Source organism: Mytilus galloprovincialis, chromosome 7, assembly GCF_965363235.1.
Source record: "Mytilus galloprovincialis chromosome 7, xbMytGall1.hap1.1, whole genome shotgun sequence".
Taxonomy (NCBI): Eukaryota; Metazoa; Mollusca; class Bivalvia; order Mytilida; family Mytilidae; genus Mytilus; species Mytilus galloprovincialis.
In genome coordinates this window covers 6,533,516-6,557,507 of record NC_134844.1, presented here as the reverse complement: position 1 = coordinate 6,557,507, position 23,992 = coordinate 6,533,516, and the positions used below count along the sequence as shown (strand labels likewise).

Here is a 23,992-nt window from a genome sequence, read left to right as displayed (position 1 = left end):
TCAAGTTGTGTTGAATTATTGATAAATGACAGGTGTTTATATTATACCTACCCGACAGATATGTTCACCATGCAATATAGTACAAATATTAAATATAATATGCTATCATATCTGAGATACTGACTTGAACTAGGAAACTTAACTTTGTGAATTATCAATGATTACTTGGTCAAATGAGAACTGTTAGATTGGCATTATGACCATATATATGCACACATACAAAAATCGTTAGCGTATAATTTATAATAGAGAATCAACATAGCAAACAATTCTTCGAGTAGCTATATAGTCACTCACTGAACTATGAAAAAGAGGTTCAAGACAATCATATCAAAACAGATAAATTGTAATATTGTGGCTAATTAAAAAATAAAGTGGGGAAAAATATATTGTTTTGGCGAAAGAGGTGGCGAAAAAATAATTGACCCAGGGGAAACTTTGGGGCTAAAGATACCAGATGAACAGCAAACTCATAAATGGAAAATAAACTTACAATTCCATGACTAAAACTGAAAAAGACATGCATACAAATAAAAGTACACTAGAAACAACATAGAAAACTAAAGACTGAGCAACACGAACCCCACCAAAACAGGTGATCTCAGGTGCTCCGGATGGGTAAGCAGATCCTGCTCTACAAATGGCATTAATTAACAATGTTTGTACATGTAGTATCCAGGTCTTTTTTCTGAAACATTTAGCTTTTGGATCAATTGCTAATTAAATGGATGTTAACACAGCAAGATTACTATCCCTTATTCTAGATTTTTGTTGCAGTCAACACAAACTCTTTAAATGTTCATAAATAGCTTCACTGAGTTACATTTGTATCTTGGTTTTATTGTAACACAGTCAATCATTTATCCATTATATTTTTTTTTTAAATTAGCAGCTATACATGTACATTGTAGGTTCTGTTTTCTAATAAGGTCTTTCCACCTTTCCGTGGAAAGACCTATTGATTTTGTTCTGATTATTATTTTTTCTTTCTTCCGCCTAATTTTTTTTCTTGCGTAATTTTGTTGTTTCAAAAGCTGTCGCTTAGATATTTGGAATATGATATCGTATAGTTTATACGCTTTAAAACTGACAACCGCGCAGTAAGAGTTATCTCCCCAAACACTGTTTTTCTTGTGGCCACTACTCCTTCGCAACCGTAAAAGATTACAACAAATTTATTTTACCAAATTGCTCGTTACATCTTCAGGATTCGGAGTTTAGTTTTAACCGAAGCTATCCTGATACTCCATATGAGAGTTATTCCCCCTTATGTATTTGATATAAGTGATTTGCATTTCTAACTGGTAAACCATAAGTGATAGAGACCTAGGGTCTTTTAATTTGAGATCCTTGGTCCAAAAAAAATGAAAATTAGGTCAAGGTCAAGGTCATATTCTAAATTTTTTATTTTGGCTTATTTTTACTTATTTTCAAAACCTTATAACATATCTACATCTTATTTTCACTAAATTGTTAGTTGCGACATGCCGTTACTTATAATTTTTGTTGAAAGGGTGCGTAAACAATAAATAGGAGTTTTTGCCCATCTTATATTTAGAATTATGCGTAAAGTCATATAACTCATTAACCATACATAATAAAGACCTAGGGTCTTTTGATTTGAGATCCTTGGTTTATGACCTTGAAATTGAGGTCAAGGTCATAGGTAATTTGCACGTTCTAGATTTTGACCTTTGCTTTAAATTCATATTTATATATTATAAAGCCATAGGAACTGACATTTTAGATTGATTTTTAATATTTTGATAATAAAATAGATCTTCACTTGTGGAAAGACCTTCAATTGTTCTTTGAACAATTGGTTTTTAATTATTAAATGGTTCATTGTAAATATTACAATGTATTATATGTAGATAGCCATTTGCTAATGATGGTATTTTTGTTAATTGAATATCACAACATTTGGATAGTTTTTCAACTGTTAGGTTTTTTTTACTTTGTTCTGGATTTAATACTTTGGATACCACTGGTTTAGCAATGAGAACATTTTGCACTATACATATAGAACACAACTACCATATGAATGTGTCGGTCCTTTGTAAGAAACCTGTAAAACAGGCCTTGTAATTTTTTGGTGTATATCTTGATTTCCCGATTGTACATTGATGTGGCCATTAGTTTTCTTGTATATATATTGTTTAACATTTGACATTTCATGGCTATTTCTAACTGATTTATGTACAGTTTTTTTCTGATTGTAAAAATGTTGTATGGTTATAAGCTTTATTTCTTTTTCATCATTTTGTCTAGAGCTGGTGTCTGATTTATACCAATCATACCTCCCTTTTCTTTTTTTTATGAATAATAACAACAGTTTGGTTTTAATATTCATTTATGTATGTACATGTAACAATATAAAACAGTATATATACATGTATAATCTCATTCCATCATTAATATTGGTCATTGTCGGTATATATTTATCTTTAAGTTTAACAATGTACTGTGAAAGAGCTACATGTATCTTCTAACAGATACTTAGTATGTAATGGTTATTGTGAAACCACTGATTCAAAGGACAAGTTTCACTTATTGCCCAAAATAGCCTATACTATAAAACTCCAAAAAGTTCTCAATTTGGTTTGTAATTTGGGTTTATTTCAAAAGTCTCAACACTCAATAAATCAGTTCTTTTCATAAAAGTACATTTTATGTTCCAAATTTGTCAAAATGTGATGATTTTGGGCAATTTTCAGACCTGAAAGCTTTAAGCCTTTAGGAATAAAGATTTGGCCGCTACCTACATGTACCATCCAAAATGTTTTGTAACCAAAAGAATCCAAATCTGATATATATAATTCATCAATATAAAAACTTTTTAGATCTTGGATGGCAGCCAAGTTTAATTATGCCAAAAACAATTAAAGTTTTACCATAGTTATCTGTGGTATAATTTTCACAATTATTCAATGGTTTTGTTGTGTCTGATTTTCGAATAGAAAAATAAAGATGGCAAGACCTGAACGATGCTGCCGAATATTTTTAAGTAACATATATGAACAACAGAGTCAGTGTGGGGCCACTAAGCTAAACTGCCCGCTTTGCACCAGCCAATATAAATGAATGCCTAGGGTGGGAATCGAACCCACATACACCAACTCTGTTGTCCCAATATTTTTTTTAAAAATAAACAAAAAATTGTCAAGAACAAATTTAAAAATATAGCGCTCATAGGTTTGTCTCAATAAAGATTTGCTTAGTTTGCTCATGCAGTATCCCAATATTGCTCTCAATAGTATAAATAGGCTCATGTGTGCTCAAATAACCATTAAGATTAGTCTCAATATTGATATATATCTAACTCAATTGAGTAGATCTAGCTCAAATTTTACTCAACATATAACTGATCATATTTGCTCAATTTAAGATCTCATGGGTGCTCATACATGTCATAGATAAAGTTAACTGATTGTATTTCTCATAGATATAACTAATCATATTTGCTCAATTCAAGTTCTCATATGCACATATGCATGTATGTATGAACAAATGTCTAATATAAGTTACTAAAATTTGACATGGATATGGTTACACATTTAAATTAAATAATGCTGTAGAGAATGATAAGCACAAGTATGTCATCAAATTATCATATAATTTTGGCGATACATTATGGTCAAAATAATACAATACTACAATACTACAAGCTAAGGGAGACTTAAAAAACAGGACAGTTAATCTATATTTATATCTCCAAAACTGTAAGGTTTCTCCCAATATATCTATAGTAATTCAGTAAATGTGATTAACCCAAATAAGGCAAATTCTGACATTTCAGTGTAAAGTAAGACTCTTGATTTCACGAGCAAGAGTCTTTGTACACTCAAAAAGAGTCAAACTCTATAGGAAGAAGAAAAAGTCTTCTCTGAATATTATATAAACAATAAATTCAACCAATAATTATATATTAGAATTACTTACATAGACATAGTGAAAGTCATTACAAATTCCGCGTATTTTCCAGTCAAGGGGAAATATTCACATATACTAATGCAACAAACTAAGTCGGAGAAGGAGCAAAATTCCGAAACAGTATCATAAAAAACAGAAAATAGTTCCGTGTGTGTGTCCAAGTGATCAATCTACTTGTTATTTACGAAGAAAGGAAATTTAACTCAAAAAATTGTTGAGATCTTTATAAAAACAAATTGTTGTTATAAAAAATACACAAATAGTAACCTTATCTTTAAAGGCCTTGCAGGTTCTTGTTACTCCTACCCAATCTGCTGGTATTTTCAAAATGGCTGCGGGGGACGTGACCTGATAATTTATTTTAATATTATGACAGATTAAATTTTCCTGGTTTTGCTACGTTAATATTATAGACAACTATATATGCTACAAACGGTTTAAAAATGTTACTCCAAATCAAATAATTGAAATATAATTACCTTTCTGTGACTGTATAAATGTGTGAATTGATTTCCTCTCGATTTTCTACATGCTCGCTCTTGCCCTCTTGCGCACTCGTGGTATTCATCCGCAACAACAATTTTTTGATATTGAAGATCGTTTGATTAAAATACAAATATTTCTAACGACAAAACATTTTCATATTATAAATTTTGCATTAAGAAAAATTAAAAAAACTGAGTATCCATTGAAAACATGAATTTAAAAGAAGTGATACGGAATTTTATTCTGCACTATATAGGTCCGCGGGTCTATAATGTCGGTTATCATTCCAAAACTAATTATATATGCATCTCTTTGATCTTTGCGCGAATTGAAAAGTAGGCGATGGCAATACACCCGAGGCCCCTCAGGGGCCTCTGATGTAAAAACGAAATAAGATTGTCATTTGAGAATTACAAAACACTACAAATATTAGTGCATTCTGAAATAATGTAAATAGTCATTGATTTACAATATGAACCCCAGCGGCACCCCTATAATTAACAGACGTATTGAAGTGGACTCTCCTCCGTGCCTCCTTTAGACGTAAATATTGTGATACCTAATAATAAGAATTTAAAATTAGGACAATTTTTATCAAACGTCAATGGCTACGGATATATCAGAACAAAATCAATCATGGAGTAAAAATAATTGAACTCACACTTTAGATACATTGTTACAACTTACATAGTGGTAGCGAGAGTGGTAGCTTTCTGTTATGGGATCCTCTGAGTAAGGGGAAAGAAATATCGTCTGTGTTGTTAACTCCACTGACAAATACATGTACAATCTTAGGCACCTAAATCGTAGGTCTCAGTCGTAGGCACTTATTTGGATGCTTATAAATGACTGTACAGAAAATTTCTTCTGTTGGTTGAATGAAGATTAAATACGTTTAAAATTTATCAGTATATCGTTAACTTGCCATGTAGCGAAAAGTACATGAAATAAGCATTTTATTTCAATTACCCAGAGGACAGAAGAAAACATTCCTACCGTAATCAATATAAATCACTGACCGTGATTTGACCCTCACATTTAATTAACACATATTTAAGCTCAGTTGTTCATTGATACAGTGAACGCGGTGCGTTGTCTTGGATTTCGCTGGCCCGGCACGGACGGTTAGATTCACGGGGGCGGGGGGGGGGGGGGGGGGGTAACTTCCTATTATTGGGTATACGGGGATGTGCAAAAAATATGGGTCATAATTTTGCGAGATTTTATATAAAAATGACCTTCCTTTTTAATGACATCCTATATTAAAATGCATTTACGTTTGATAACTGTATATTGATTTGGGGTATGATCTACATATCATATACGAATATCCAACAATCCATGCGTATATAAAACGATAAAATGTATGTGCACCAAACGATGTCAATTCATATATAAAAACTTAAGGGTAGCTGGTATATTTATGAATTATGAGTGATGATGAGTTAGTGCTTATATAAGCATGGGTCATATTTAAAATATTGTATATAAGTATAGGTCATTCTTTCTTAAATATTTATATAACTATAGGTACTGAATTTCAGTGAATGTTATATTAAAATGAGTACGTTTTTTGAGGCAAAAATGGCACACCCCTATCAAAAAAATATCGAAGTTTACCCCCCCCCCCCCCCCCCATGGTTAGATTAATGACTATAATAGACTATTTACCAGATTTGTTATAACATGAGCAACACGATGGGTGCTACATGTGGAGCAGGATCTGCTTACCCTTCCGGGGCACCTGAGATCACCCCTAGTTTTTGGTGGGGTTCGTGTTGCTTATTCTTTGGTTTTCTATGTTGTGTCATGTGTACTATTGTTTGTCTTTTTCATTTTTAGCCATGGCGTTGTCAGTTTATTTTCGATTTATAAGTTTGACTGTCCCTCTGGTATCTTTCGTCTCCTTTTTAAATGTGCCTAACTCTGTATGAGTCAAGGCTCCGTGTTGAAGGCTGACTTTGACCCTGGGACTACTAGTATAGCACTGCCGTCTCAGTTTGACCAGATATGATCATGTATATATGGGTTTGACACATATTAGTTTACTTTTACACATTGAGACTTGAATGGAGAGTCGTCTCTTTCACTGGTGGTAAGCGGATGGTCGTAACTTAAAGTTACGACCATCCGAAGATGGGAGACAACTCTAGGGATACACTTTTCTTTTCCGATTTTTGTGCAGTAAAAACATGTTTCTCATACATACTAATCGTCAGTGCGTTTATATTGAAACAAAATTTGATACATAAAAACATTCTTATTTTCGTAAAATGATCATTCAATAATTCGAGCATGATGGTCGTAACTAAAAAACAAAAATGCTCAGGATGGTCGTAACTTAAAATTGTGATGGTCGTAACTCTTTATTAAATAGGACCTAATAAGACAAGTCAAGAGTTTTAAACGTGTCTTTTGTTATATGAATATATTATATGATATATTTGTGAAGTTGGTTTCACTAAATGATAAAAACTAAAAGAGGTGAAGAGAGGGATACCTGTAAAGTGCGAAAGGAATGAAAATTGGAACGAATCGAAAAAAAATCCAATACAAAATGAAATGACCAGTCACTGTTACTTAAAATATAATGTATAAAATCAACCAAGAGGCAACTAATTATAAGCTGTTAAGTTTAATAACAATATAAATTCTCAAAAGTGGAGAATTCATTTTAACACACAGCTCTGGTTATGATCATTCTTAGTTACGAATTAAGAAAAGGCGATTTTAACAAATTTGACATCACATGAAATAACAGTATCCTGATCTATTTTCTTTAAATTTTGCATGTATTGAAAAGATAAACTTTTTAAAAACTAGTATGTACCTACTAGGTGGAATTTAAAAGAAAAATCTACAATTTAAAATTGATACTTTAAGTCGAAAGAGCATAAGTAAGGAGTCAAAATAATGTTATGGGGATCGTTATCGAGACAAGACCATATCCGCGAATTCGCTGGTCCGTAATCGAATTAAACAACATACATCTTATTCTTAGCCTGGATTTTGAGAAGTCGTATTGTCATTTGGTATATAGTCAAGCTGATTATAAGGTGCAAATTCGAAGTTCAGGTATAATTATTAGCCGTGGTTTTAGAAAATTCTTAATACGCCTATTGGTACCATGCTATCCGCTATACATCTTTTTCTTTCTTATGGAAAATCATTGCCATGAACCCTGGACCACACGTTTTTTTATTCCCAATTCATAAAGGGAATGATGCATCCGATCTTAATAACTATCGAGGAATTACAATTACTGATTCATTGGGGAAGATACTTGATACACGTCTTTGTAAATCCTTAGATAAATATCATATCATTGATGAGAGCCAAATTGGGTTTACCAAAGAAAAAAAAACCAAAAAAACACGACCATCTGACCATATGTTCATTCTAAAAACTATTATAAATAAGTATTGTAATACAAAAGAAGGTAGAATGTTTGCCTGCTTTGTTGATTTCAAGAAGGCTTTTGATACTTTTCAAGAAGGCTTTTGATACTGTCATTCTCCCAGGGATAAAACTTAAGCTATTGAATATAGTTAGAGAGTATGATAAGAGATCTCTTTAGAACTAAAGTTGGAGTAAAACAGGGAGACAATTTGAGTCCAAATTTGTTTAAAATTTTTATAAATGAACTTCCTGATTGTGTTAAAAGTTCCCCTGATCCAGCTGTTGTTTATTCACGACCAGCCTATTCTTTACTATACATATGCTGATGATCTTGCCATTTTTTCAACTTCAGCAAAAAGACTTCAAAGTAAACTTGATGGGTTAAGATCGGTGTTTGAAAATTAATCCCAATAAAACCAAGCCATAGTATTTAACAAGACAGGCAGACATATCAAACATGATTTTTATTTTAATAACAGGCGTTAAAAGCCTACCATAAGCTACGCCAGGACTTTCTGTCACTGAATCCAAGTTTAAAAAACAGCCTTCATGTTTTTGAGCATACAATAAAACCTATTCTCTTATATAGTACTAAAATTTGGGGATATTTCAACCCTTTCAAAAAAAAAAAACAAAAAAAAAAAAACTATGACTACAAGTGTAGATCAGGCTTATCCTAAGATTCTTTCAGAAAGACTACGCATTGAATTTTTTAAACATTTACTTGGTGTTACCAAAAGAGAAACATATTTTGCCAATCTTTCTTAACTCGGTAGATTCACTCTGTATTTTGTCATTGCAAAGTCTATGATCAGATACTGGCACAGGCTTGACAATTTGGGATCATCTTTCCACTACTAGAGGAGGCATATTTAGAGTCAAAATTACTACACGAGTTAAAAAAATTCCTTCACCGTATGGATCTTTAAACTTCTTTCTAAAGAATATTAAAGGGGTCAGCAATTTACATTGTTTACTATATACTGATGATAATGGGTTTTTTTTTTTGAATTTCAGCAAAAGGACTTCAGCAAACAGTATTCATACATAGCTTGTAGCCAGGATAATATTTAAAAGATAGATCTTTATGCTTCAACTCAGCGTGCTGGTCTTTTAAATCTGAGTACATTCATACAATATAAACATATAACATACATATTATTTTCAACCTTAATATGTATGTGATAGTTGCCGCAGTACATTTAGTTCTACCTTGTAATATTATCTTAGCTACAAGGCTGGCTATAAACTACTCATATTTGATCTTACTCTTAAATTCAAAGCGTGTATCATTGTAAAATATATACCTGCATATATGTATGTAATATTTGCCGCAGTACATTTAGTTCTACCTTGTAATATATCCTGGCTACAAGCCTGTCTACAAACTACTGATATTTGATCTTACTCTTAAATTCAACGCGTGTAGCATTGTAAAATATCTCAACCTTATTCATACTTTCTATAGGTTAACACAATGTTCATTGCGACACCATGGATTTTGAATGACTATTTTACGAAAATTGGAATGATTTTATGTGTCAAATTTGGTTTCAATAAGAATGCACTCACGATATATGTATATGAGACAAGCGGTTTGACTCAAATGAACCTTTTACTGCACGAAAATCGGAAAAGAAAAACTTATCCCTAGAGTTGTCTTACCACCAGTGTCTTTGACACTCAAGTGATTACATCTACTTATATCTATATATGTGTATATATATATATGTCTCTGATCAGGAACATACATTATTGGTGGCCTTCGGCTGTTGTCTGCTCTATGGTCGGGTTGTTGTCTCTTTGACACATTTCCCATTTCCATTCTCAATTTTATTATGTTAGATATACTGTTCCCAGCGCTGATATATTAATCAAATTTAATTAATTTCACAAAAGATTACATAAGATATTTATTAGATTAAAATAAAAAAACAAAAACAAAAAAAAACAAAAAGATCCGGATTGCTACTAAATACATGCGATAACACATATAAGCAATACACAATACAAATATGGAACATATGAAAAAATATTTAAAAAGAAAACACATACAAATATTTCTGTTATATTTCACGGTGTTCCGCAGAAAAAGGAGGGATTTACCCGTACTACTAAGGTTAATTACAGGTCAGGGTAACACTTTCCAGTACGGTCCTTGCCAGGTTCATTTAGTCGAGAGGGCTAATGGTCCGTTCAAGGTTGTCGACAGGTAAATAATGTACTTATAAATAGGTTAGATAAGACTTGGTCTTGTTAACAGTTTTATGAATAAGTAAAGTTCGAGGCCTATAGTCGAGTGTTCACAAAACATGACCAATTTTTGCCTGACCAAATTAAAACTTGACATATTTACACCTTCGAGTGACATAACAATATTAGAATCTCATTGTAATCATGAAACTTTGATGTTAGCTAACTTTATGTTAACTTTGTTAGTAAAAGATGTAAATATTTTAATGTTGATTTCAACAGATGGGACGAAATAGCAATGAAATATATATATATATATATCAACTTATACCATTCACTCGTCTAGTAACAACGTATTTGATTTTAGAGAGAGGAATTTATGTTTTACAGAAAAATTATTACACCAGGGTTTTCGATATCACAAACTAGTCAAAACATTTACTAAATTTTAACACCGATATAAAAACATCATTCGTAAATATAAATCAAAATAAAACCTTTAAACAGGCAAACTAAGAAGGGGTATGGTTACAGTACTTTTGGCAGATAAAAGATTGCATATTTTGGTTTTAATATTGATTCACTTTAATATAGGGTCTTTACATCGGAAACATTAGCTCACTTTATGTTAACGTTGTTAGTAAAAGATATAAATATCAATGTTGATTTCAACAGATGGGACGAAATAGCAATGAAATAGTTTTGTGATAACAAAAAAGGTTACTTTTTTAAATGGAGATCTCTTTGGCTTTAGGTAACATTCAATCTTAGATATAGAAAATTCCTTCATTTCAAAAAGCACACAATCTTATATAAATCTGCGTTCAGTCTAAATTGTTTAATTTTCAATAAAGACACAACTTCATCAATTAATTTTAATTTAAAATCGTTTCAACATCAGATGCCTGCGATTTTTTATTATTGACGAATGTATTGTTTTCTTTTTCTCCAACATATTATTTGATTTTTCTTATCAACAGTCTTTGTTTCTTTAAACATTGATTTGCAGGTTTTATATAAAAAATAGATTTTAAAACGTTACATATATTTTACCTACATCTTTGTCTTCCCTTCCGGAGCACCTGAGATCACCCCCAGTTTTTGACGCTTAATCTTTAGTTTCATATGTTGTGTCGTGTATACTATTGTTTGTCTGTTTGACTTTTTCATTTTTAGCCATGGCATTGTCAGTTTAGATTTATGAGTTTGACTCTCTCTCTCTCTCTCTCTCTCTCTCTCTCTCTCTCTCTCTCTCTCTCTCCAACAAAATGAACGAATATACGATGCAAAATTTTTAACAGTTCTTCAGATTGATATTGCAGTAGGATCTGCTTACCCTATATCGAAACAACCTACATGCAAAATGTAATTGTAGCCAGTGCCTAAAAAGTATTGGTCACTGGACATTTTTTTACGCTACAGGTTGCGCAAAATGGTCCGATTTTGTATAGAGTATGCATCGAAAATCCAAGTTTGTGTGAGAAAAAGAAAACTACATGATAGAATGTGAGCAGATAGCTTGTATTATAACAATTTACTGTTCAAAATGGATAAAACGAGAAAAAGTTGACAGGAAATCTGTGGACTCTTTTTTTAAATTGGTAATGAACATAGTTAATATATGTATACAACATTTCAAAGAAATTTTACTTTTAACAACAACCATAAAAACCCTATTTTTTTTGTATCAAATCTAAACTTAAAGAACTAACCAAGGAATTGGTTGTTGTCCCTGCTGATAAAGCTGCTACTAATATCATTATTGTTCGACGTTAATTTTACATTGAGGTTTTACTAAAGGAAATCATGAATTCACCAACATTCCAACTGACTCCATTTTTGGAAAACGACATCTGTAACAAACATAAACTTTTAGCTAGCCTGTATCTTGTCTTGGGGAGGGATACATCCTACTTTGTAAAGAATCACTCTGATCGATTTAAACGAAAAATTCTCCGAAACTGACATTATCAAGATGCTTGATTTTTTGATTGACAACATATTTGTTACGTTTGGATGACGTATTGTTCAACAGACTGTCGGAATTCAAATGGGAACCAATTGTGCGCCTCTTCTTGCCGACTTGTTTTTTCATTATAATAAGACTGACTTTACACAAGAACTTGTAAGAAAGAAAAAGAAAAAGTTAGCAATATCCAACTTTACTTTCCGCTATATAGATGATGTTCTCTCACTAAATAATTCAAAATTTGGTGACTATGTTAAACGCATCTATCCCCTTGAACTAGAGACAAAGGATACAACAGATACAGTTAAGCCTGCCTCATATCTTGATTTAATTTAGAAATTGACATTCAGGGTCGATCGAAAACAAATCTTTACTATGAACTTCATATAAAACTAGTACTGGGTGCAACAATTTATTACAAGTATCAAATAAACACAATTACACATATAACATTAGAGCAATGGATATAAAGCATGTCTTAAAAAGCAAAAAGGCATAATATAAGCTAACTGCTATAAGTAGAATATGAAAACTACTACCCCATATGAGCTGTTATAGAGCTCTGCTTAGTAAATAATCACATGAAAACATTACTGTTTAAAAAATAAATTAAGCAATATAATATAACTAAAAAGCTTAAAAAAATTGAAGCTTACCAAATATTAAGCATGAGCTAATTCAGCTCAGAACTGAACAAAACGCACTATTAAGCTAAGAAGAAGCAAAGCAAGCTAACCAGCCAATAATACTATTGGTGTGGGTGGGAGGGTTATAAAAATTGCTTTGAATATTGACATCCAAAAAAATAAGGCCTGGAGGGAAAACGGTAGTATTTAATTTTCCCAGCATTAGGTTGGCCTTTTGTGTACCCAAGGCAGGTGAAGGAAGTCAAATTAGGAGCGCTGTGATTGGATGTAAGGGTACAATATATTTTTTATTTATCTATGAATAACTGCAGTGTGTATATTTACAACATCAATTTTGAAACCTATTGAAATATTTTCTAGAGAATTATTTGAAAAGACTTGCAAAATTTCATAAATTTGGTGCAAAATGACGGTGGGCATGGATAACATAAACAAGCTCCGTTGGAAGTTGGTCATGATACTATTTGGCTTTAATTTTTAAAACACAATAATAAAGTACTAACACAACATATAACTGTTTTATCCAGGTTTTTATTTTAAAAAGTTGTAAATTTAGAAAATGTTAATATTGTCGCCTATGGCAGAATAAATAGTACCGTTTTCCCTGGACGCAGCCATGCTACATTTGGTAGCAATACACAGTTAGAAGTTTAGTTTCGCATTATGGCCCCTGTGAATTTTTTAGATATGAAAGTTTTTGTACAATAAAATTGATTTTTAGATAATTGAAGAATAATAAAGCCTTCTTAGTGGGTTTATATGAACATTAAGATTGTTTTTAACATGTTTTATAGGCCATTTATATGATTGACAGTCCGTATTTTCCTATCCGTACCGTACATAGGTCCATACATTATTGTAGTGTTTATCAACAAAGATTTTGCGCTCGATCTTTTCAATTCAATTTTATGGAAAAACGAGCAGATAAGCATATGATTTTTTTTGGACCACTTGATAGATATAAACCTATGGATTCAGGAAAGGTATTACTGTAATTGATTGAAATTTTCCTTTAGACCAAATTTTGGAGACTTTTGTGACATGTTCACCCCCCTTTTTTGCTATATTTTGTATCTAAGAAATGCAGATTGTTGCCATGGTTACACCCAAGAGGGATTATATTTCACCCTTATGACCATCAGAAATCAAATCTATGGAAGATTCTCTTTCTATAAGTATATACATGCATAACACACATATGGGTCGTTTTCAAAAAATGTCGAATTTTCAGTACACCCATGCTAACTTTTTTATTTCTAATGGAAATTTCAGTTGTAATGGTTTAAATGAAAGCTTGTCGGATTTGTGATTCAGAACATTAATAATAAACACACCTTACATCTATTTTGATAAGATTAAACTGCATTTAAGATCCATTTTGGGGGTATTTGTCTGCGTACAGTGTCAGAAAAACACATTTCAAATGATTTTTTTGCGATTTTCTGATCGCCTTGATATCTGCAAAAGAGACTTTTTAAGAACGTTTAATATTACTCTAACGAAAAATCGTAGCTTCTATATCATTGTATGTAACATATTATCTACAAACTAAATTGAATCTGCGTACAGGAGGTTCATGTCTTTCCTGTTACCGCTACTTAAATCAGCCGTGAAAATTTTCTCCCTATGAATATTGAATCAGTCAGTGTTGATCTCAAAAGTGCAAAGTAATCTTTACATTTAAAACGCCTCGTTTCTTGAACGACAGTGTAGAGAAAAGAAATTTCAAGAAATTTAGTGAAAAACATACAGCGTACTTTTTTTCATGTCTATGCTGTTACCACCAATTTTGATTAAATACACCAACAGTATACTTGTAAAAAGTGCAATAACGTGTTGGAAACCAAATTCACAATAGAAAAACGTAATCACTTCACCAAAGGGAGTAGTTATTTCACAACAGCAATCAAAAACGAAGAAATTTGTCTATCCTGTTATGTCTATCCTGTTACTATGGTTGCTATGGTTACAGTAACAGGATAGACAATTGTAGACAAAAACGTCGTTAATTTTTTTATCTTAACATATAGGTGCAAAACGAATGAAATATTTCGTTGTTTGAAGTCATCTTAAGGTTATAACGTATTAATCTTCCCAATTAAGCATTCGCAGGTGCAATACTGATATCGGTAACAGGATAGACAAAAAGGTAACAGGATAGACTTTTATATAGTAATATATCAGAAACGTACGTTCCTGTTACCAATGAAATATAGAGAAAGGTAAACTAACTTATGAGGGATTTACTTGATGTTGGGTTCATTTGAAAGGGTGAAAAAATGCCGAACAATATATATTGCTATCTTAGACTTGCATTACTGGTGGTAATTTTTACAACCTTTGAAAACCAATTTTTAGAGGCATTTTTCAGTACAACCTTTTAAATTGGCAAATAATCTATTATATTACAGAATGAATATATATAGAAGTTTATTCTTTTGAAAACCATCTAATTGTCTACGTAAAACAAGCTTAACATTTTATCTAAACCTTTTCTTAATAACCCAAAATTTCTTTTGAAAATGGTAACAGGATAGACAAAATAATGTACCACCGATCAAAAAATGTTTCAACATATTTTTGTATGACATCATTAAGATTGCATCTTTTAATATGTTGTTCTTAAAGTACTGTTTGTTTTGATTTGCTTATGTAGAGGGTTGTTTGAACAAGTAACTTTTAATAATTTTTTCAATTTCAAAATTCGACATTTTTTGAAAATGACCCATATAAAGCCTTCTTTGTTAGACAGGAGGGGAAAGAGGGTGTTTAAAAATTATGAGTGTCAATTTTAAGTTTTTTTCCTAACTGTGTATTGCTACCTTTAACAATTAAACAACAACCCAAAGCTGGAATGGACCCGACTCGATCTCCGTAAAAGCGAATTTACCCAAAATTCTACTTTACGACAAAACAGATGATTTCAGATTCCCAATTCAGGGCCGTAACTAGCCTCTTTTAATAGTGAGGCAAAATATAAATATAGATAATAAAAATTTTTGGTGAGGGCTTATGGGGGCCACTTAAGGCCCCAAGAAGCTTCGAGAAACATAACGTAAAATCATGCATTCTCAGCGTTTCCCGGACTCTTTCTTACATTGAAACGCACTTAATATTTTACTTTTTTTCGACAATATTCTGGTCTCAAAGCAAAAACATAGATTCATTTTAATTTAAGATTTTTAGGTTTTATGGACAATATTAAAAGACCAATTTGTAGGATAAAGCAAAAATCGTAATTCTCAAAATCATTAATACCGGATCTGTCTGTCTGTTCTTGTATGTGCTTTCACTTTTTTTTTTTACTAGATTTAAATATAGTGACAGTGCAGTATTATATTTTAAGTACTAGTACTGCTTAAGTCGACACTAGGGACCATCTTGACCTTGTTTTAAGGTATTAATGATTCTTTCATCGTTAAAGACCCTCCAACAACTATATCAACTTATCAAGATGAAGAACAGGAATGAAAATCTTGACCATTGATCATTTGTATTGTTTCTTTGCATTGACTTTGTGTGCGATTTATTAGGTCCAATGCACGTTTACTCCATATTCCTTTATTTTCTGTTAAAGGGTCTGAACACGACTTAATGCAAGTTTAGCCCTTCAATGTAAAAGGTCATATGGCAATTGGTCCGAGACCACAATTGTCGTCCCTTGATTTTCGTTGTTCACGAATATAGTCCCTATTGTTAACAGTGGGTTACTTGCCAATAATTTTTAAACCCCTTCCAAATTTATTTCTCCATGTTTAATGCCTCAAATTGTAAGTAGTGGGGTGAAATTACACTGTAAAAAAATTTGGGTCCAGAATTTTACAGGAAAGTAGTGATTTGGTCCAGCTGAAAAAGGTTAAAAATTAGCACTTCGGAAGCTGTCAAAAGATTTCAAGACACCCTAAACACAAAATTGTCCATATTTTGAGTTAGAGGCGATGAAGTTTTCTATAATTTTGATATAACTTGTCCCAAAAGTAGTACAACACACTGTAAAAATTTCATTGAGAAAGCGCAGGTGGGATTTTTTTAATTTTCATTTATGTTCTAAAAGAAATGCACTACGAATTAATTGTGTTCTCGGACCTAAGAGGTGAAGTCTGTAAATATAGAATCTGTACTTTGGCAACTTCCCTAAATGATTTGGTGGTGTCAATTTGTCAAATAGCATGAAACTAAAGGATTTAAACTTTTATTTTATAGAATTTCTTCAAAAATGACAAATTTTAGCATTTTATGGTCAAAATAGGCATTTTAAGGCTTTTTCAATATTGATGCAAACATGGCATCCTGACTTTCTATCTGAAAGGTTTTCATGTGTCAATACTTGTGTTTCTATGCCTTTATCTAGTTCTTTTACTTGTTTATGAACTCAGAATCTACAGAAAAGAAGATTATCTCAGACAATATGTACAAAATGTGTTGTATAAATGACCCTTGTCTAACGCCCTGTTTGGATGAAGTCAAAAGTGGGGTTCTTGGTACATAAAATTTGAAGTCCACAATCAAGAGCTCACTAAATTTGTATCAAAAGCACTTTACAATGTCTATTGTACCTGTTCCATCTCACATAATATCTTTCTTTTCTTCTGTAGGATAGCAAGTGGTTTAAATATAAGCCTGTTGAGACTAAAATTGCATTCAAGTTTTTCATTAAAAAGGCAAAATTCTTTGTATCAGACCATACTGTCTGTAAGAAAAGTTAATTGCAAGAGTCTTTCTGTGCTCAGATTTGTTGTATCATGTCACATGAGTATAGAAATGATAAAAAAGACACAATTTTTTATTTCTTATAGCCTCAATATGCATTTTTTAATGTAAATATGTGGCACGGCCTAAATTGACCCTTATTTTTTTCCAGTCTTACTTGGCTTAAGACCCTTTTAAACTAATATGATGTGTTATTTGTGACTTTTCTTTCCATTTAAAGTACATTCAATACATATGTAAGGATTATTTATAACCAAAAAGCTTCACAAATTTAAAATTGCTGGAAAAAATTACATCTTCATGTAAGGCCCCCTTTCATTGAAAAACCTCAATTTTTAGGCCCAGGCTGATATAAATTTGACTTTTGAATAATTATGCTAAGTCTGATAAATCAAATGAGTACTCTATTGCTTTAAGTACATAATAAATGATATATTAGAGCATTTAAAAAGTATTTTTTGGCAATATTTTAATTTTCAAAGCCCAAAATGTTGATAGTTGAAATTATTCAATTTTAACGTCAAAATTTAACACGCAAAGATGAGTATAGAATTTAACATATTGTCTATAATATATATCCTATTGTTATGAAACTTTGCAAGCAGTGTTATAATTTAATAAGCTTTGGTCATACCAAGTTTTTTTAAGATTTGTCAACTCTTTCTATCCTATTAGGTCCGAGACCACAATTGTCGTCCCTTGATTTTCGTTGTTCACGAATATAGTCCCTATTGTTAACAGTGGGTTACTTGCCAATAATTTTTAAACCCCTTCCAAATTTATTTCTCCATGTTTAATGCCTCAAATTGTAAGTAGTGGGGTGAAATTACACTGTAAAAAAATTTGGGTCCAGAATTTTACAGGAAAGTAGTGATTTGGTCCAGCTGAAAAAGGTTAAAAATTAGCACTTCGGAAGCTGTCAAAAGATTTCAAGACACCCTAAACACAAAATTGTCCATATTTTGAGTTAGAGGCGATGAAGTTTTCTATAATTTTGATATAACTTGTCCCAAAAGTAGTACAACACACTGTAAAAATTTCATTGAGAAAGCGCAGGTGGGATTTTTTTAATTTTCATTTATGTTCTAAAAGAAATGCACTACGAATTAATTGTGTTCTCGGACCTAAGATAAGAGGTGAAGTCTGTAAATATAGAATCTGTACTTTGGCAACTTCCCTAAATGATTTGGTGGTGTCAATTTGTCAAATAGCATGAAACTAAAGGATTTAAACTTTTATTTTATAGAATTTCTTCAAAAATGACAAATTTTAGCATTTTATGGTCAAAATAGGCATTTTAAGGCTTTTTCAATATTGATGCAAACATGGCATCCTGACTTTCTATCTGAAAGGTTTTCATGTGTCAATACTTGTGTTTCTATGCCTTTATCTAGTTCTTTTACTTGTTTATGAACTCAGAATCTACAGAAAAGAAGATTATCTCAGACAATATGTACAAAATGTGTTGTATAAATGACCCTTGTCTAACGCCCTGTTTGGATGAAGTCAAAAGTGGGGTTCTTGGTACATAAAATTTGAAGTCCACAATCAAGAGCTCACTAAATTTGTATCAAAAGCACTTTACAATGTCTATTGTACCTGTTCCATCTCACATAATATCTTTCTTTTCTTCTGTAGGATAGCAAGTGGTTTAAATATAAGCCTGTTGAGACTAAAATTGCATTCAAGTTTTTCATTAAAAAGGCAAAATTCTTTGTATCAGACCATACTGTCTGTAAGAAAAGTTAATTGCAAGAGTCTTTCTGTGCTCAGATTTGTTGTATCATGTCACATGAGTATAGAAATGATAAAAAAGACACAATTTTTTATTTCTTATAGCCTCAATATGCATTTTTTAATGTAAATATGTGGCACGGCCTAAATTGACCCTTATTTTTTTCCAGTCTTACTTGGCTTAAGACCCTTTTAAACTAATATGATGTGTTATTTGTGACTTTTCTTTCCATTTAAAGTACATTCAATACATATGTAAGGATTATTTATAACCAAAAAGCTTCACAAATTTAAAATTGCTGGAAAAAATTACATCTTCATGTAAGGCCCCCTTTCATTGAAAAACCTCAATTTTTAGGCCCAGGCTGATATAAATTTGACTTTTGAATAATTATGCTAAGTCTGATAAATCAAATGAGTACTCTATTGCTTTAAGTACATAATAAATGATATATTAGAGCATTTAAAAAGTATTTTTTGGCAATATTTTAATTTTCAAAGCCCAAAATGTTGATAGTTGAAATTATTCAATTTTAACGTCAAAATTTAACACGCAAAGATGAGTATAGAATTTAACATATTGTCTATAATATATATCCTATTGTTATGAAACTTTGCAAGCAGTGTTATAATTTAATAAGCTTTGGTCATACCAAGTTTTTTTAAGATTTGTCAACTCTTTCTATCCTATTAGGTCCGAGACCACAATTGTCGTCCCTTGATTTTCGTTGTTCACGAATATAGTCCCTATTGTTAACAGTGGGTTACTTGCCAATAATTTTTAAACCCCTTCCAAATTTATTTCTCCATGTTTAATGCCTCAAATTGTAAGTAGTGGGGTGAAATTACACTGTAAAAAAATTTGGGTCCAGAATTTTACAGGAAAGTAGTGATTTGGTCCAGCTGAAAAAGGTTAAAAATTAGCACTTCGGAAGCTGTCAAAAGATTTCAAGACACCCTAAACACAAAATTGTCCATATTTTGAGTTAGAGGCGATGAAGTTTTCTATAATTTTGATATAACTTGTCCCAAAAGTAGTACAACACACTGTAAAAATTTCATTGAGAAAGCGCAGGTGGGATTTTTTTAATTTTCATTTATGTTCTAAAAGAAATGCACTACGAATTAATTGTGTTCTCGGACCTAAGAGGTGAAGTCTGTAAATATAGAATCTGTACTTTGGCAACTTCCCTAAATGATTTGGTGGTGTCAATTTGTCAAATAGCATGAAACTAAAGGATTTAAACTTTTATTTTATAGAATTTCTTCAAAAATGACAAATTTTAGCATTTTATGGTCAAAATAGGCATTTTAAGGCTTTTTCAATATTGATGCAAACATGGCATCCTGACTTTCTATCTGAAAGGTTTTCATGTGTCAATACTTGTGTTTCTATGCCTTTATCTAGTTCTTTTACTTGTTTATGAACTCAGAATCTACAGAAAAGAAGATTATCTCAGACAATATGTACAAAATGTGTTGTATAAATGACCCTTGTCTAACGCCCTGTTTGGATGAAGTCAAAAGTGGGGTTCTTGGTACATAAAATTTGAAGTCCACAATCAAGAGCTCACTAAATTTGTATCAAAAGCACTTTACAATGTCTATTGTACCTGTTCCATCTCACATAATATCTTTCTTTTCTTCTGTAGGATAGCAAGTGGTTTAAATATAAGCCTGTTGAGACTAAAATTGCATTCAAGTTTTTCATTAAAAAGGCAAAATTCTTTGTATCAGACCATACTGTCTGTAAGAAAAGTTAATTGCAAGAGTCTTTCTGTGCTCAGATTTGTTGTATCATGTCACATGAGTATAGAAATGATAAAAAAGACACAATTTTTTATTTCTTATAGCCTCAATATGCATTTTTTAATGTAAATATGTGGCACGGCCTAAATTGACCCTTATTTTTTTCCAGTCTTACTTGGCTTAAGACCCTTTTAAACTAATATGATGTGTTATTTGTGACTTTTCTTTCCATTTAAAGTACATTCAATACATATGTAAGGATTATTTATAACCAAAAAGCTTCACAAATTTAAAATTGCTGGAAAAAATTACATCTTCATGTAAGGCCCCCTTTCATTGAAAAACCTCAATTTTTAGGCCCAGGCTGATATAAATTTGACTTTTGAATAATTATGCTAAGTCTGATAAATCAAATGAGTACTCTATTGCTTTAAGTACATAATAAATGATATATTAGAGCATTTAAAAAGTATTTTTTGGCAATATTTTAATTTTCAAAGCCCAAAATGTTGATAGTTGAAATTATTCAATTTTAACGTCAAAATTTAACACGCAAAGATGAGTATAGAATTTAACATATTGTCTATAATATATATCCTATTGTTATGAAACTTTGCAAGCAGTGTTATAATGTAATAAGCTTTGGTCATACCAAGTTTTTTTAAGATTTGTCAACTCTTTCTATCCTATTAGGTCCGAGACCACAATTGTCGTCCCTTGATTTTCGTTGTTCACGAATATAGTCCCTATTGTTAACAGTGGGTTACTTGCCAATAATTTTTAAACCCCTTCCAAATTTATTTCTCCATGTTTAATGCCTCAAATTGTAAGTAGTGGGGTGAAATTACACTGTAAAAAAATTTGGGTCCAGAATTTTACAGGAAAGTAGTGATTTGGTCCAGCTGAAAAAGGTTAAAAATTAGCACTTCGGAAGCTGTCAAAAGATTTCAAGACACCCTAAACACAAAATTGTCCATATTTTGAGTTAGAGGCGATGAAGTTTTCTATAATTTTGATATAACTTGTCCCATAAGTAGTACAACACACTGTAAAAATTTCATTGAGAAAGCGCAGGTGGGATTTTTTTAATTTTCATTTATGTTCTAAAAGAAATGCACTACGAATTAATTGTGTTCTCGGACCTAAGATAAGAGGTGAAGTCTGTAAATATAGAATCTGTACTTTGGCAACTTCCCTAAATGATTTGGTGGTGTCAATTTGTCAAATAGCATGAAACTAAAGGATTTAAACTTTTATTTTATAGAATTTCTTCAAAAATGACAAATTTTAGCATTTTATGGTCAAAATAGGCATTTTAAGGCTTTTTCAATATTGATGCAAACATGGCATCCTGACTTTCTATCTGAAAGGTTTTCATGTGTCAATACTTGTGTTTCTATGCCTTTATCTAGTTCTTTTACTTGTTTATGAACTCAGAATCTACAGAAAAGAAGATTATCTCAGACAATATGTACAAAATGTGTTGTATAAATGACCCTTGTCTAACGCCCTGTTTGGATGAAGTCAAAAGTGGGGTTCTTGGTACATAAAATTTGAAGTCCACAATCAAGAGCTCACTAAATTTGTATCAAAAGCACTTTACAATGTCTATTGTACCTGTTCCATCTCACATAATATCTTTCTTTTCTTCTGTAGGATAGCAAGTGGTTTAAATATAAGCCTGTTGAGACTAAAATTGCATTCAAGTTTTTCATTAAAAAGGCAAAATTCTTTGTATCAGACCATACTGTCTGTAAGAAAAGTTAATTGCAAGAGTCTTTCTGTGCTCAGATTTGTTGTATCATGTCACATGAGTATAGAAATGATAAAAAAGACACAATTTTTTATTTCTTATAGCCTCAATATGCATTTTTTAATGTAAATATGTGGCACGGCCTAAATTGACCCTTATTTTTTTCCAGTCTTACTTGGCTTAAGACCCTTTTAAACTAATATGATGTGTTATTTGTGACTTTTCTTTCCATTTAAAGTACATTCAATACATATGTAAGGATTATTTATAACCAAAAAGCTTCACAAATTTAAAATTGCTGGAAAAAATTACATCTTCATGTAAGGCCCCCTTTCATTGAAAAACCTCAATTTTTAGGCCCAGGCTGATATAAATTTGACTTTTGAATAATTATGCTAAGTCTGATAAATCAAATGAGTACTCTATTGCTTTAAGTACATAATAAATGATATATTAGAGCATTTAAAAAGTATTTTTTGGCAATATTTTAATTTTCAAAGCCCAAAATGTTGATAGTTGAAATTATTCAATTTTAACGTCAAAATTTAACACGCAAAGATGAGTATAGAATTTAACATATTGTCTATAATATATATCCTATTGTTATGAAACTTTGCAAGCAGTGTTATAATTTAATAAGCTTTGGTCATACCAAGTTTTTTTAAGATTTGTCAACTCTTTCTATCCTAAGAGGTGAAGTCTGTAAATATAGAATCTGTACTTTGGCAACTTCCCTAAATGATTTGGTGGTGTCAATTTGTCAAATAGCATGAAACTAAAGGATTTAAACTTTTATTTTATAGAATTTCTTCAAAAATGACAAATTTTAGCATTTTATGGTCAAAATAGGCATTTTAAGGCTTTTTCAATATTGATGCAAACATGGCATCCTGACTTTCTATCTGAAAGGTTTTCATGTGTCAATACTTGTGTTTCTATGCCTTTATCTAGTTCTTTTACTTGTTTATGAACTCAGAATCTACAGAAAAGAAGATTATCTCAGACAATATGTACAAAATGTGTTGTATAAATGACCCTTGTCTAACGCCCTGTTTGGATGAAGTCAAAAGTGGGGTTCTTGGTACATAAAATTTGAAGTCCACAATCAAGAGCTCACTAAATTTGTATCAAAAGCACTTTACAATGTCTATTGTACCTGTTCCATCTCACATAATATCTTTCTTTTCTTCTGTAGGATAGCAAGTGGTTTAAATATAAGCCTGTTGAGACTAAAATTGCATTCAAGTTTTTCATTAAAAAGGCAAAATTCTTTGTATCAGACCATACTGTCTGTAAGAAAAGTTAATTGCAAGAGTCTTTCTGTGCTCAGATTTGTTGTATCATGTCACATGAGTATAGAAATGATAAAAAAGACACAATTTTTTATTTCTTATAGCCTCAATATGCATTTTTTAATGT

The 23,992-nt window shown here is 31.4% G+C and overlaps 1 protein-coding gene across 1 annotated transcript in view; it reads right to left on the bottom strand.

The window, feature by feature from the left end:
- LOC143082214 (uncharacterized) overlaps window positions 1-5,180 on the bottom strand; it is a 46,913-nt gene extending 41,733 nt beyond the window's left edge. The window contains exon 1 of the mRNA XM_076257798.1: window positions 5,107-5,180. The gene's annotated coding sequence lies outside the window, so the exon portion shown is untranslated. The remainder of the gene's footprint in view (window positions 1-5,106) is intronic.
- Between the last annotated feature and the right edge of the window lie 18,812 nt (window positions 5,181-23,992).